The 15,871-nt window shown below is 34.5% G+C and overlaps 1 protein-coding gene across 1 annotated transcript in view; it reads left to right on the top strand.

Moving 5' to 3' along the window:
* HCN1 (hyperpolarization activated cyclic nucleotide gated potassium channel 1) overlaps positions 1–15,871 on the top strand; it is a 383,048-nt gene that overhangs the window by 256,880 nt on the left and 110,297 nt on the right. The window lies entirely within an intron of this gene.

The raw sequence follows: 15,871 nt of genomic DNA, 5'->3' as shown, positions 1-15,871 counted from the left end.
GCTTTGAATGTTTACCTCTTCTTTCTGAGCAGTCCCTACTGACCAAGAAACGTACGCTGTTAATCGTTAAGACATTCTCTTGCGTTGCCAGTAAGCCACAGTTGTTTCCTTCCACATCAGAAGTTAAGGAAGACACATATATGATGTGTCTGGATATGTTCTTTATAACCTGTAAGTGTTTGGAAAATTTAGCATTTTCCTAATTGAGATATTATAGGTCAGTCCCCTACAGGAATTGCACTAAGCAATATGCTTTTCTCAAGAAACACTGATTATTATGTGTCACAACCAAAGTGGTCAGAACTAACAGAGGTGTTAGCATTAGGTAATGTTATAACTGGAACTAAGAATTCTACTGAAGTATTTAGGGATACTTCAGTTTTGCTAGCGTTTACCTTTTTATTGTCATAGTTTTTTATCATGTATAAGCAGACTAAAAATTACTTTCTAAAAGTAAACTAACCCTGGTTTTCCTCTCCAAGCCATAGGAAGATAGCTAGAATATGTTTTTGGATAGTAATATCATGGTTAAATATGGGACAATTGTCCATATATTTTTATTCTGATTTTAAAGAATTGAAACAAGTGCATCAGAAATGGGAATTATGTCTGAATCATCATTTTTCTAGTCTTCTTATAAGCTGGTAGAATCAAAAGCTAGAAAAAGTGAAGAAAAGAGAGAAAAACCAAAACAGATTGTTTTATATTTTTTTATTTTTCTTTCTTTTTAAAGATTTATTTATTTATTCATGAGAGACAAAGGAGAGAGGCAGAGACACAGACAGAGGAAGAAGCAGGCTCCCTTTAGGGGAGCCCGATGTGGGACTCAATCCCGGGACCCCAGGATTACGCCATGAGCCAAAAGTAGATGCTCAACCACTGAGCCATCCGGGCATCCCTGAAATTTTTTTTTTTCTGTTTTATAGTTTGTTTGCTTATTGCTTAAGTCAATCTATATCTGAATTCAGAGAGAGGGCTAAAACGAGATAGTCTAAGCCTTGAAGATCAATCAATTCCTGTTCTCTCTCCCTCTCTCATTTCACACACACACACACACACACACACACACACACACACTCACACATACACACAGGTAATGTGAATGGAGAATTGATTTATCAGAGACAACTGAGGGATTTAACTTTTCTAAATACTAGCATAAAGTATCTTTGGTTTGATTCTATTGATCAAGAAGTTGCTTTTTGCCTCTCTTAAGTACTATTTGGTGTTTCAATTTTCTGTGAAGTTGTACATGAGATCAGACAGTCCAGACCTTATAAAACCTGCATTTGTAGAAGGTTTAAATGGACTTAAGAAGTCAAAGCAGGAAAGTCTCTGAGAGCAGCAACTGACACAGAAGCCTTCCACACTAAGAATGCACTGAGCACACATCATAGGGTAAGAGCTTAAGTTGGAGTCTGGCCGCTAAAAATAACTGTAAGTGCTCAATCTTTCTGTTTTCTACACAGCCTTACACAGAGGAGGATTTCCTAGGCTTATCCTGTTAGGTTGCATAATCAATATATCAAGTTGGAGTGTTACTTATAATTTAAGGCTTTACTTGTTTATCTGCAATTTAAGGTCATGCCTTTAGAACTAAGTAACATGTACTGTTGCTGATTTGTGTTGCTACTCCTTGGCTGTAAATAAGATGAATTTTAAAAGCATCTCTTTTTTCTTTCTCTTTTGTTTTCACTTGAGAATTCAAAGCTGTGCCTGCTACAAATACACACAAATCAGAGTATGGTTGAAGTGGCAGGTTCTGTATTCTGCTATTGTCACATAAACTTACGCTTCCCACACTCAAACTCACTCTTCCGATTTGGAGCAGTTACTTTCATGGGTTGAATTGTGCCCCCGCCCCCAAAAAAAGATGTGTTGCAGTTTTAACACCCAAGCATCTGACCTTATTTATAAATAAGACCTCTGCAGATATAATCAAATTAATGTGAAGTCATCGGAGTGGGCCCTGTTCCAGCATGACTATTGTCCTTACAAGAAGAGAAAAACATAGTATGACAACAGAGGCAGAGATTGGAGTGATGTCGCTGCAAGCCCATAAGTGCCTATAATTACAGCCTCCACTGGAAGTTGGAAGAATCAAAGTCCTGCTGACTTGGATATCAAAATTTTAGGTTCCAGAATAATGAAAGTATACATTTCTTTGGCTTAGGAAAAGAAAGAATCTTTCTAAATTAACATAATTTTAACTGAGATAGTTTATCTTTTAAACTTGTGATTGAAATAACTTTAGCATAGGGAAATAGTTTTCTATACAATTTAATTAGCCACTGACCTAATAAGCAGCATTTTTCTCAAATAGGTAACTTTATGGCAATGTTGGGCAATTCAGACCATAATTGCCACCCTCATCATTTTACTCAGATAGAATGTATTAATAATTTGATTTGTACTATCACCTTCAAGACGGAGATGGTTTAACCCAAACCATGGTTGATTTTCTTCCCTCTTAAATACCCATACATGAGCAGAGTACAGGATATCAATTGTTAAGCAATTACAGCTTAAAATGTACTATATCTGCAATGGGCAGGTCAGATATTCAATGGAGAGATACTAATTCTTATCATGAGGCCACAGGCAAGTTAATGAAGCTCTAAACTTCATCCTCCTCAATAAAATGAAGATAATAAAGGCTGTTCTAGTTTCCATAAGGTTTCTGTGATCATCACCAGGTCAAATTAGATTGCTATTGTAAGAGATCTGTATAAACCATACTCAATTTTTTTGCTGGTAGTGGTGTTTCCATTATTATCATGACTACACAAAAGCTAATGGAAGCAATATTGCAAGCATGTAGAGAAATGAGGGCTTTTTTTTTTTCAATTCTTAGGCAAACTAAATGAGCTCATGAGCAATTAACAATATTTTCTATACCTTTGAAATGTATTGTTTCTTGCGTGTTAGATTAAAATAGAGTTAGATAGTCCGAATACACTTATTTTGTATGTACTTAGTTAGTTGGTTATTTTAATCTTAAAATTAGGGATATTCTGAAACTGCCCATCAAAATGATAGAGTTTCACTCAGATCCCATACACTTCCAAATTTTTATGAATCTATGGAAATAAGTCCATCTACCATAGGAAAAAAAATGTTTAATGGGTCAAGTCTTTTATTTTATTTCACTAGCTCCTCTTATCTCTGGTGGTCAAGCCTGGCCCAGTAGAAAATCCAGGTAGAATAAGAAATAAACAGAGAAATCTATTTATCATACCATCGTACTGCTACATGTATGTGTTAAATGTTGAGGGAAAATTCTACCCTTACTGGGGTAAGATTTCAGAATCTGTTAAAGGTGAGAGCTTACTTTTGGAATAGTGGAAAAGCTAGCTTTAACCTCAGCATCAATAACCAATTACTAAGTAAGTTTCTTCTAAACTTACACATTTCTTTTCTATATAGGTTAAAATTCTCTGTAGTTATGCTGCTCTCTGAACATCAGATTTTAATAAAATTCTTCATGATGTATAGGTCTATAAAGAGATTAGAGCTGTATCTTGCAGTAGAAAGTGCTATAAACAAATTGTTAAATGAAAACACACACATGTCCACACACTATTAATAAATTTAGACCTTCATTTAGAGAACTAGGCTAGATGGAAAACACCTAAACACCATATTATGTATCAGCCTTTTATATAATGCTTCTCATTTAATCTTCATAAAAAGTACAGATTCTCGCAGCGCTTGGTGGCTGAGTGATTGAGCATCTGCCTTTGGCTCAGGTCATGATCCCCAGGTCCTGGCAGGGTCCTGGGATCGAGTCCTGCATCAGGCTCCCCACATGGAGCCTGCTTCCCCCTATGCCTATATCTCTGCCTCTCTCTCTCTCTATGTTTCTCCTGAATAAATAAAATCTTTAAAAAAAAGTAGAGATTCTTTATACATTACACTATCATGCAATTGACATATATGCAGATTATTTAGAAGGAAAAATCTAATGCCTTATTTTTCATATAGTAACATTTCTATAAACAAAATTTGCATATGTAATAATTTATGTTCTAATTATTTCTTAAAAGACTTATTTACTTATTTTAGAAGGGGGAGCAGGAAGGGAGGGGCAGAGGAACAGAGAGTCTCAAGCAGACTCTGCACTGAGCACAGAGCCTGATGTGGGGCTGGATTGCACTGATACAGGAGAGCTTGGTTCTTGTCTCATGGAGTCAAAGAATGAATCTCACAGACAAAGGAGAGTGAGTAAAGCAATAGTTTGTTAAGTAAAGATACAGAGAAAGGTCTCAGGAGTGAGAGGGTTCCCAACCGGGTTGGGTTGCCATTTAGAGCTTTTATTGGTAGTCTTTTATTGAGAACTAACTGGGAAACTTGTGGCCTTGAGATTCTTGTGCTGTCTTGGTTTAAGTAAGGATTAGTGATAACATTTTTAATGGCTTCTTTGGGGTCTGGGTATTCTTTGTTGGTCACAGATAACTGTCATAAAAAGGACACCCTCCCTGCCCACACCTAGGGCAAGGTGGTCTGGCTTGTTCCCTTATCTCTGGTTTACTTACACCCTGGCATTTTTGGAATATCTGCAAGCCTGATCCCATAGCCTCCCATCTCTCCTTACCTAGCCCTGCCTGTCCCTCACTCAACACCACTCTGAGATCACAATCTGAACCAAAACTAAGAGTCAGAAGCTTAATCAAATGGGCCACTCAGGTGCCTCTTCTGTCCTAATTATTAGCGATAACCACCCAAGGACTACACTCAAGGTGAAAATCTTCTTTTTTTTTTTTTAATTTATGATAGTCACACACAGAGAGAGAGAGGCAGAGGGAGAAGCAGGCTCCATGCACCAGGAGCCCGACGTAGGATTCGATCCCGCGTCTCCAGGAACGCGCCCTGGGCCAAAGGCAGGCGCCAAACCGCTGCGCCACCCAGGGACCCCTGAAAAACTTCTTAAGTCCTGCCTCTTTTATGTCCTAGGTTTCTGCTTTCCTTATTAAGAGCAGAAGTTTGAGCCTAGCAAAAAAGAACCGAGGTTCTTTGTTTTACTTCAATTTCACTCTAATTTTAGCAGTTTTTAACACGACCAATATGCTAAAACCTCTAATTAGCAGAGTTAAACAACTTGAGAATAGCATTAAAAGAGATGATCTACTAATGTGAAAACCATAGGTGCAGAGTTGCTTTGCTAAAACCCATACGATTAATTTAAGGGTGCATATTAAATAATAGCACTTAGGCAATATTATATCACTACTTATTTCACTTTGGCCAGGTGTTAGTGAAACAGTCTCTTTTTAATGGTTCAGATTGAACCTGCCTCTCTGCCTCAAGTGCATCTTCCATGCTTTGAAAAATTAAGCCTCAGGCAAGGACTTCCTTCCAGGAGACTTCCTATTTAGATACCAGGATAGTTGACTCCATCCAGGGCTTTGGGGATAGGAGTAAAGGAAGAGGACCCTTTGAGCATTCTTGGCCAGTAGGAAAACATTAAAGTGAAGCACGACTATATGACCCAACCGTCTTTATTGACCTCAAACTCTCAAGGGGATTTTCCCTCAGAGGTTTTCTCTGATGAAAACCTGACATAATTTTTCCTCTAAATTCCCTTAAGATGTAATAGAGGTTCCCTTTTGCTAGTTGAGATGAAAACATATATTTTAGAGAATTTCTGTGCTATGTTTATGTTCTTAAAATGCTTGAAAATTCTGCATTAGAATTATGAATTTTACTGATATAAATGAAATATGTTGCTATGATCTTCAGAATGGAGATGGTTTATACTGCAGTTCAGACAGAACTGTGATGGAATTTCAGCTTTGGCACTGACAAATGTGTGACTTTGAGCAAGTTTCTTAATTTTTCTAAGCTTTACATTTCTTACCTGTAAGAACAGTATCAGGTTTCAAGAATTTTATGAGGAACAATAACAGTACCTTGCAAGGAATAAAGTACTCAGTGTATGCTAATCTCCTCCAGTGTTCCTTTATATTTATGCATATGTAAAAATATATTTACTGATATTTATATGTGCAAAAATATGTAAAATATATTTGCTTATATTTACTTGTACAACAATGAAAGTATTTTGCTCAGAGCACTAATTATAGAAAAATCACATTTAAAACTTGATATATCTGATTTAGAGCCTTCCTCTAAGAAGTGGTAATCAACTCTTAGTATAAAAAATAGACCCACCAAATTAAGAAATAATTTATTGATATGTTTACTTTAATTTAACTTAATTAATTAATTTTTTAAAGAGAGTATGAGAGTGAGGAGGAGGGGAAGAAGGTGACAGAGGTGGGGATGGAGTGGGGACAATCTTAAGCTGTGCAGAGCCCCACTTGGGGCTCAATCTCAGGACCCTGAGATCATGATTCAAGCCAAAATCAAGAGTCAGATGCTCAACTGACTGAGACACTCAGGTAGCCCATGTTTAATTTTTATTTTACAATAATGCAACCAATGTTAAAAGAAATATGAGAAAAAAATCCATGATCTCAAGCATCATTAAATTTTAATTTATAAATCTACTTAATGCAGATTTTGTATTTTATCATTATTGATGTAAGAAAACATACACTTAGAATTTGAGGGATTAATTGACTAGGGAACAAGTCTAGAACTTAAAATGACCAAATATCATTCCTTTCATAAAGGCAATAGTAATCTAGTTATGCAGTAATTTTATATTTTATTGCTTAAAACTATTTCAACTCTTCTATAAAGCAAAAGAATTGATATCAGAGGTACAAATGTTTGTAAGCAGATCAAAACAGTACAGATAAGAAAAACAAATACATTTTTCCAATTAAAAAATATATGTAATTGTATATATTTTTTAAAGTGTTATTTCTAGAAATCATGACATTTAAATTTTTGGTAGATAATGCTATCAAGAATACAAATACGTATTTCAAGAATTCAAGAGCTTTTATCATGTGAATCGGAGGGAAATAATTCATTACTTAGTAGTACATTTTAAAAATAAAGCGCTAATGTTATGGAATTAGATTGACAAGTTATGAAATCAAAGCACAGTGTTGGTAGGTTCTTTTTCTTCTTGCCTACAGGGGCATTAATGTTTACTTTCAAAGCATGCCTATACTGGGGGAAAATGCTACCTCATGTATTTTTTTTTTTTTTTTTTTTTTTTTTAGAAATAGTCTTTCAGGCAGCCCCCATGGCACAGCGGTTTAGTGCTGCCTTCAGCCCAGTACCTGATCCTGGAAACCTGGGATCAGGTCCCACATCGGGCTCCCTGCATGGATCCTGCTTCTCCCTCTGGCTGAGTCTCTGCCTCTCTCTCTCTCTGTGTCTCTATGAATAAATAAGTAAAATCTAAAAAAAAAAAAAAAAAAAGAAAAGAGTCTTTCTTGCTATCTGCATTTTGACCTTATATGCAACATAACTGTCAGTCCTTTCCCTGAGTATCCTTAGGAGTTGCATGCACTGTGTCTTCCTACTGATATTATCACTTACTATGATCCGTAGCAAAAACTCACAAATAATGTTTAACTCAACTAAAATAAAGACCTCCTCAAAGATGTTTCTTAAATGTCTCTGTTTGTAATATACAAATCCAATAATTCTAGGGGACATACTTCAAAGAATAAAAATATTCAAATGATACTTAGAAACAATTGTAATTCTGTTTCAATCACTAATCAGTATAAAGATCGCTCCCAATACCTATCCATTATTACCATACCCCAGAACTGTGAAATTGATGGAGAACAACAGTTCATTACCCTGACTCCATTCTCTTATACACAGATAAAGTAAAATCATGGCATGTTCAAGTGATCATACACTTTTGAATTGGTGACCTGTAATGCTACACTCCTTGTAACTTCAGGAAGATTATGCTCAGCTAAGTTTCTTATCTTAAGAACTTCTTAATGTATCTTTCTATCTGATTGGCATTGCTGTAACTGATGTAAGTGATAAGTTTATTCAGTGACTGAAGAAGTAAACTGTAACTGATCAGAATTTGATATTTTAGCTATTGATGTATGTATTTGAGTCAAGTTTGATATTGCCAAGTTTGTTAAGATATTACCTACTTAACATATTCATACTTGCATTTGATTTGAAATGATAAAGAAGATTCATTCAGGTATTCAATAATGGAGTGTTTTGGCCTTCTAAATTATCAAAATTTTAGTTCATATGAATGATGATGGACCAGAGAAACTTTTGTTCCTGTGGCTTAGTTTGAGTTTGAATGTCCTGTCAGGAGGTCTAGGACATTCTAGAATAACCATTTCTTTTCTTTCTTTGCCATAGCCCTTAACCCTGATCCAAATTAAGTAACAACATAAACAGTGCATCAAACAAATGCTTAGAAAATAAGTTAAGCTGGGAATATAAACCTAAAATATTTTTTTGTATGAAAGTTCCCAGATGGAATAATTAAATTTACTTATATATATTCCCACTAATTGGGCTCAATATGTTTTCCTCAAACGATAATTAATTTCAGTGATGCCTCAGTGATGAATTAAATGAATGAGCACTTTTGAATAATAAAAAAATAATCTATAAGGAACAATTTGTTGATAAATCATTGACTAAAATGAAAACAAGAGAAACCCTGATTAAATCAGAATTAACAGGTGACTTGTTTACTTTCAGTAGGATTCAAGTTACATGTAAGTTGGTAATATTTGGATTATATGGTAAAGCACTTGGAGTTTATGGTCTCCATTCATGTTGTTATTATTATTGATGTAGACTAAACTTCAGTAGAGTTGTTTTTGAAAAAAAAATGAAAGGAGAACAGCTACATTAAAAAAAAAAAAAAAAAAAAAAGGATGTACTGGGAATGAAAATATTCCTGGACCTTCACCAAACCCTATCAGACTTAGTTTTTCTTTCTTTACATCTCCTCTTTTGCCTGTTGTTAATTTTCTACATCAAATAAGGATTGCATGTGAGAGTTGGACTGATCAGTTAGTCTTTCGGCCTTAATATTTTGCCTGAAACTATAAATATAATAGGTTTATAAAATCAAGAGCAGTGACATGTAGTAGCTAATAGTATGGTCTATAGAACCAGATTGGGTTTGAAACAATGAATCTTCAACTTTTTAAACTTTGTAACCTTGGGCAAGTCACTATGTTTTCTGCCTCAGTGTTATCATTTATCAAGTGTTGATAGATTCAAGATATCAAGATTGAAGAATGATATGATGGTAAGACTGACTAATTTAATGTAATAATTGGTACTTTGAACACTTTAGAGCCATGCATTTTGTTATCATCATACTGTTTTCCAAGGATAACTTGAAAAATATTTTATATTTTGTATTCTGATTTTAACTTATTTTCTAAGCATTTGTTTGACACACTATGTTTTTACTTATGTGTGTATTTTGTATTTTATCTCTGCAATCAATCTATCTTTCTGGCTTAAGCTTTTGTAGTTGGGATTGTAACAGTGGGTGGGGCTGGTGGGGAGGATAGGAGGGGGAAAAGAGGAGGGAGGTAACAGTATAAAGTAATATTACTCCATTTGGGATTCTCTCAGCATCAGCCTCCAAATCACATGGCTGCTGCCTAAATACTGACATTTTCCCATGAGGTCTGGGTGTATACACACTTCAATATCTAAAGAGAACGATTCTGGTCTTGTAGAAGAACAGAAAAAATGCCTACACCTAATCAGTCTCCTCCGTAAAGAAGAGCCTAAATTGCATGAATTTTTCTAAATTTTCCATAACCTCCTGAATTATGAATTATTCTATTTTTGTTTTTCTTTTACCATTTTATGAGAATCTAATATGCTACATTCTATAGACCTTCTCAAAATTATTTATTTTTGTTCTTATTTTATACTTGACAGCTTTATGCTATTTCAGTTTTCATTTAACCTCCCTTAAACTTATAATAGCTTTTATTTAGTTATTTTAAGATTTTATTTATTTGAGAGAGGCAGAAATAGTGAGAGAGAGCACAAGCAGGGAAGAGAGGGAGAAGCAGTCTCCGTGTTGAGCAGGGAGCCCAATGGCAGGGCTTAATCCCAGGACCCTGGGGTTATGATCCAAGCCAAAGGCAGATGCTTAACCAACTGAGCCACCCAGGTGCCCCTTATGATAGCTTTTAAACTGACTTCCTTATCTAGCCATTGTTAAATCCATCCTCCATACCAGGATTTCTCAACCTCACCAAAGGTGGCAATTTGGGCCAGATAATTCTTTGCTGGAGCTTCTCTGCGAATTGGCAGGCATTTAGCAGCTTCACTAGCCTCTATCCAGTAGATGGTAATAGCACTTACTCCGGGGGCACCTGGGTGGCTCAGTCAGTTAAGTTTTGGACTCAGTTTCAGCTCATGTCATGGTCTCAGGGTCATGAGATGGAGCCCGGAATCAGCTCCATGCTCATTTGGGAGTCTGCTTGAGATTCTTTCTGTCTCCCTTTACCCCTCCCCCTGCTCATGCATATGTGCTGTCTCTCTCTTTCTCAAATAAATCTTTTTAAAAAGTAGCACTTCCTCCAGTTATAAAAAACAAAAGTTCAGTAATGATCCCTCAGTGACAGAATCATCCTCAGTTGAGAGGATGCTCAACAATTCTTCCCATCGGTCTTAAAGCACAGGTTAGATTTTATCATTTCCTGCTGAAAAATTTTGTGGCCTCCCATACTATACTGAAGAATGTTCTGACCCCTCCAGTGCTGGCCATCACTGTGTTTCCTAGTTATTAAGTTTTGTATCTTCTCTATAACTTAGATTGGCTGATCTATGAGAAACTCTTCAGATAGATAGGCAGACAGACAGGAATAATCTGTGTTTGGTGACTGTTCTCACCCATAGTTTCCCCCCAGATACCATGCCTATCCTATATCCAGAATCATGTATCCACATTTTCACTTTAAAATATGGTCTTGCTCAATTTTTTCACATAGTAACTCAGTCAAAATCTTCATTGAAATTGAGAAAGGTCTTTGCTTTACATGCATATTAAAATAGATTATAAAGTCATCATACAATTTTGAGATCATACAATAACAGCATAGAAAAATAGTCAAATGGATTCATGGAACAAAATATTGAGCTGAGAAACAAACACCAAGCAATGTCTTTAGACAATATATAACAAAGGAGGCATTTTTATGTCACTGGGGACCAGATAGTTCGTTAGAAGTTGTATACAGGCTCAAGTAACAGCTCTTTCAGAATGAATGAAAATATGAACTTTGTTCCACATATATAAAAAAAAAATCACCGGTAAAATAAGTAAATATGTTAATATAAAAATAACATAATCTCCAAAATATTTACATATGAATACTTTCAGATTTAGAGAGATCTTTTTAACCAATACAGAAATTCAGCAGCTCACAGAGAAATTGCAGATTTGTCTTCTTACATAAAATAATCAGAATATTGGGGCACCTGGGTGGCTCAGTTGGTTGAGTGTCTGACTCTTGGTTTCTACTTAGGTCATAATCTCAGGGTCCTGGGATCACCCCACAGTGGGCTCTGTGCTTGGAAGTGATTCCCGAGAATTCTCTCTTTCCCGCTCCCACCACTCACATACTCTCTCTCTCTCTCAAATAAATAAATAAATCTTTAAAAAATAATTAAAATGTGGCAAATGATATTATTAAAAATCAATAAGTAAAGGGTAAATTAGGAATAGATATTTAAAGCAAATAGTTAAAAAATAAAGCAAATAGTTAAAAAAATAAAGCAAATAGTTAAAGAATTGATATCCAGTCTTCATATACGTATTATGTTAATAAGAAAAAAATAAGAATCTCACCAGAAATGAGAAAGTCTAATTAGTTAATAAGTATATAAAAATCTTCTCAAATTTCATGGTCAGAGAAATGTAAATGAAAGTAACAGTGGTTATTTTATCTCAATAGCATAGGTGATGAAGTGTATTTTTATTTATTTTTGGATAAGTTACAGCCTCTGAAACAGTCTGGCACAAACTGAAAACTTTACTCTTTGACCCAACAAACACACTCCTGAGAATATATTTAATAGAGATAAAGGTCATATGTACAAAGTTATTTATTACAGAATAGTCTGTAGTGGCAAAAACTGGAAAACACTAGAAGAAATGGGAGAATTAACTATAGCATAATGAATAAAGGTTTATTACATATTCTCTGAACACTAGATTATTTGGAGGAATTTTCCTGTGATAAAAGATTTATGCAGAGAAGTGTATATGATATGATCCATTTTTGTAGAGAGAAAGGCCAAGATCCATGTCAGTGTGTATGTGTGTGTTTTGTGTGTGCCTAACGAGATAACTGAAAATGGACATCAACACACATTCTTATATAAAATAGTTTGGCTATTATCTAACTGCCTTCCTTTGGTAAATTGAAACTTTCTTCTCCAGCTCCACATACTGCTTCCCCTCAAAAACAAAGAAATAAACAATGCAAACAGAATTCAAGTGCAGTCTCTAATGGGCATGCCATTGGACTTTTGAATTATTCCCATTATATCTAAATCCATCAAGTTGCCTTAACAACATGACTGTGCCCCCATATAAGGAAGAGAATCTTGCATTAGATTTAACAGCACAGTCAAAATATATTTATTCATCCTTTTTTTTTCAACAAGTGTTTTCACCTAAAAATATTTAGTGTCTCCACTGAATCATGCAATTTAGAGTCTAATGTGATCGATGAGACATAGCTCCAACCCTAATCTATGGGTAGATGCCAGGCCCATGAGAAGATCATCATGTACTGATGGAAGTCACCATGAGAGGGGAATTGGAGTCCTGAAGGAGCCCAGAAGAGATTTAAAGCCAGTCAGAAACAAACCAAGTTTATTTTCTTTTTATTCATTCTTTGAATAGATCTTAGGAATTAAAGCCTTTGCTTATTTTGCAATGTGGTTTGTAATGAATTCATTTTTAGTATGTCAGTATATTACTGAGTTGAATTTCAGCAATTTTAATACTTCATTTTAAATAACATGTACATTCAAGCTTTGTATGGGAAATATTCCTTTGTTCATTGAATACTCCATTTCTTGTTCCTGGAATATCTACAATTTGAGAAACCTTAGGTTAATTCATGGAAATAGTTACATATTTTCGTGTATGAAAAGATGAAACCTTGTATATGGGTCCATTATAATATCTGCATAGTATAATATACTATACAAATAATTTTCTTAAAATTGAATCTCATTTTTACACTTGCGTGTGTATATATACAAATACACATACATATACATTTACATTCATACATGTATGAGTGGATGGATGGATAGATAAATAGGGCAACATGACCTCATTTTATAAGTAACAATGAATTTCAGTTTAAGAAAATTAACTCTTGCAACCAGATGGGGCTGATTAATTTTTGCCCACAGCCACATGCAATTCCAAAGTTTATGAAGTTGGACTTTTATTTTATTTTATTTTTTTGAAGTTGGACTTTTAAACTTTATCATGTCCTATTTTTAAAATCTATAAATTTTATTTTTGGAAAAGCCTTTTAAAACATGGGAAAAAAAAGATCTATGTATATTCACTGTATTTTTAAATAACTTAATACTTTCTGATAATTTAAGAATTAATTTGACAAAGGCAAGGAAGGCCTTGTGGGCATGAGATATTACCTTATACTTGCATAGGCACTCATTTCCAGAAGGACCCTGTGCTTGTTATGAAGAAGCTCAGCTGCTGCTATCTTGATATTCTTAATAGTTTTATCTGTGAACTTATGTTTTGTAAGGGAGGTCCACTGAGACAGTGCAGCACGAACATGAGCAACAGTGCTGCAGGGTGGCAACTCTGCATCCACAGGTTCAGGCCTGCAGGCACAGTAGGCAACACAGAAGGCAAGCACCTGACCTGACAGCAGGGCATGCATATGCATGCCCCAGCAATCTGAAATGCTGTGTCCCCAACGTGGCTGAGCCAGAATACCAGTGGCAACAGCAATTCCCGAAGCAGCAACCATAACAGCACGACTGTGGGAGGTAGGAGTGACTCCCCCATGCCAGCCGAGACAGGAATCTTGGTGAGAAAACAGCAGACTACCAGCGTTCCTGTCCCTGCAGTATCTACACAGATATTAAATCTTCTCCCTAAATTCCAAGATAACACTTGCAGAACTCAGATGGCAAACTTGTCAATAAATTATTACAAAATAGAGAGTATATGAATGTTGCAATAAGGCATGTCAGAGTGTTAGAATTTTTCACAGTTTACAACGTCCAGTTTTGGAAACTCCTGCAACATTGCAAAGCAAATTACCACCAGCCTAGAAATACAAATTAAATTGAAAGATCATCACATTTGATGGAAAATAACACTGTTTTCATGTGAAACTTTAAATGAGACAATTATTAACAAAAAGGACAATTTTTAATTAAATTTTCCTTGTAATTGAAAATAAAAGAATAAAATATATATGTGCAAATTATGAAACTACTTCTGGCTTCTTGCACAACCTCAGCAAGTTACAGGAAATGTCAGAGGAAATACTAAAATGTCAATGCATACATTTACATTCAACATGAAATTCAGTATACAGACAGTGTAAAGATCTTTGTTGTGATGGAATTATTCTGTATCTTGACTGTGGTGATGAACACATAAACTTGTGATAAAATTGTATAAAACTAAGTACACACACAAATGAGTACTGGTATGTTGGAAAAATATGAATGGGATCAGTGGATTGTACCTATGTCAATTTCCTGGTTGTAACATTGTACACACTTTCCTGGATGTTACCATTTGGCATGAAGGGTGCATTGGGTTCTCTATTATTTCTAATAATCTGCAATGTTAATCTACAGTTACTTTAAAATAAAAAGTTTAATTAAAAATCACATTCACACATGAAACTAATTTGTATGTATTGAAAAATTGTTCCATTAGAACCATCAGCTCCAGATGTACTAAACTTTATATATTAAATCAAAAATTTATCTCAGTGTTGTCACAATCTATGAAATACTCTTAACCCCATTAATAGTTGCATCAACAGAAAGATCTTTATTCAAGTTTCTCAGAAACTATCAGAAATTATTTGTGATCTTGCATTAGCCAAAACAAATGATGTCACTTACGATTTTATCATTGCAAATGAAATTACTAATTGTATCAATTTTAAAGACCTAACAAATTGAATTTGCAGAAAATTAAGCCAGAAAAATTATATGATCAATCAATATATCACAATAATACAGTGTTTCTATTCATTATATTATATATAATTGACACAAAAATATTTTTTGAAATTTATAAATTTGTGTTATTACTCATCACTATTACTACTATAAGTAATAAAATATTTTAAAGGGGAAAATTTATATATTATTATCTTTAACAGTATTTTTTTCCTACATTTTGAACTAAAGGGCCCCAAATTTTCACTTTGCACTGAGCCTTATAAATCATGTAAGTCTTGGGCCAGGAGGTTTGATATAAATTGATCCAAAAAAATCCTTTAAATTTTATCAAAGGATAGATAAGATATGTTGAATAACTTATTTTTGTAGAATTGAGCTTGGAATAAATTTTTGAAAGGACTCAGAAATGGCATGCAATAACTAATCTCAGAAGTCAGCTTTTTAAAATTTTTTGTCCAGAGGGTTTGCCAAAATATTATTTTGCTTATTTAGTGTATGTATTATTTTATAAAAAGCCAACAAAATTCATCCATCATCACTTCTGACATTTGAATTCTAATTTACATTACTCTGAGAGAAGACTTTAAGGATGTCTTTCCATTATTCACACCTGCATTTCCAAAATATGTTTATTTTTCATTTAAGAAATATAGAATTAAGGACTATGCAAATATATCTTTGGATTTTTTAAATCTAAACATCATAGTTTTGATAAAAAATCTTATGCCTAGGTCATCAGCTTCATGTTAACCTGTACCATTTCTCAGCTAGC

The sequence above is a fragment of the Vulpes lagopus genome, chromosome 3 (assembly GCF_018345385.1).
Source record: "Vulpes lagopus strain Blue_001 chromosome 3, ASM1834538v1, whole genome shotgun sequence".
Classification (NCBI taxonomy): domain Eukaryota; kingdom Metazoa; phylum Chordata; class Mammalia; order Carnivora; family Canidae; genus Vulpes; species Vulpes lagopus.
The sequence above is the reverse complement of the archived record's forward strand: the minus strand, read 5'-3'. Positions and strand labels throughout refer to the sequence as shown.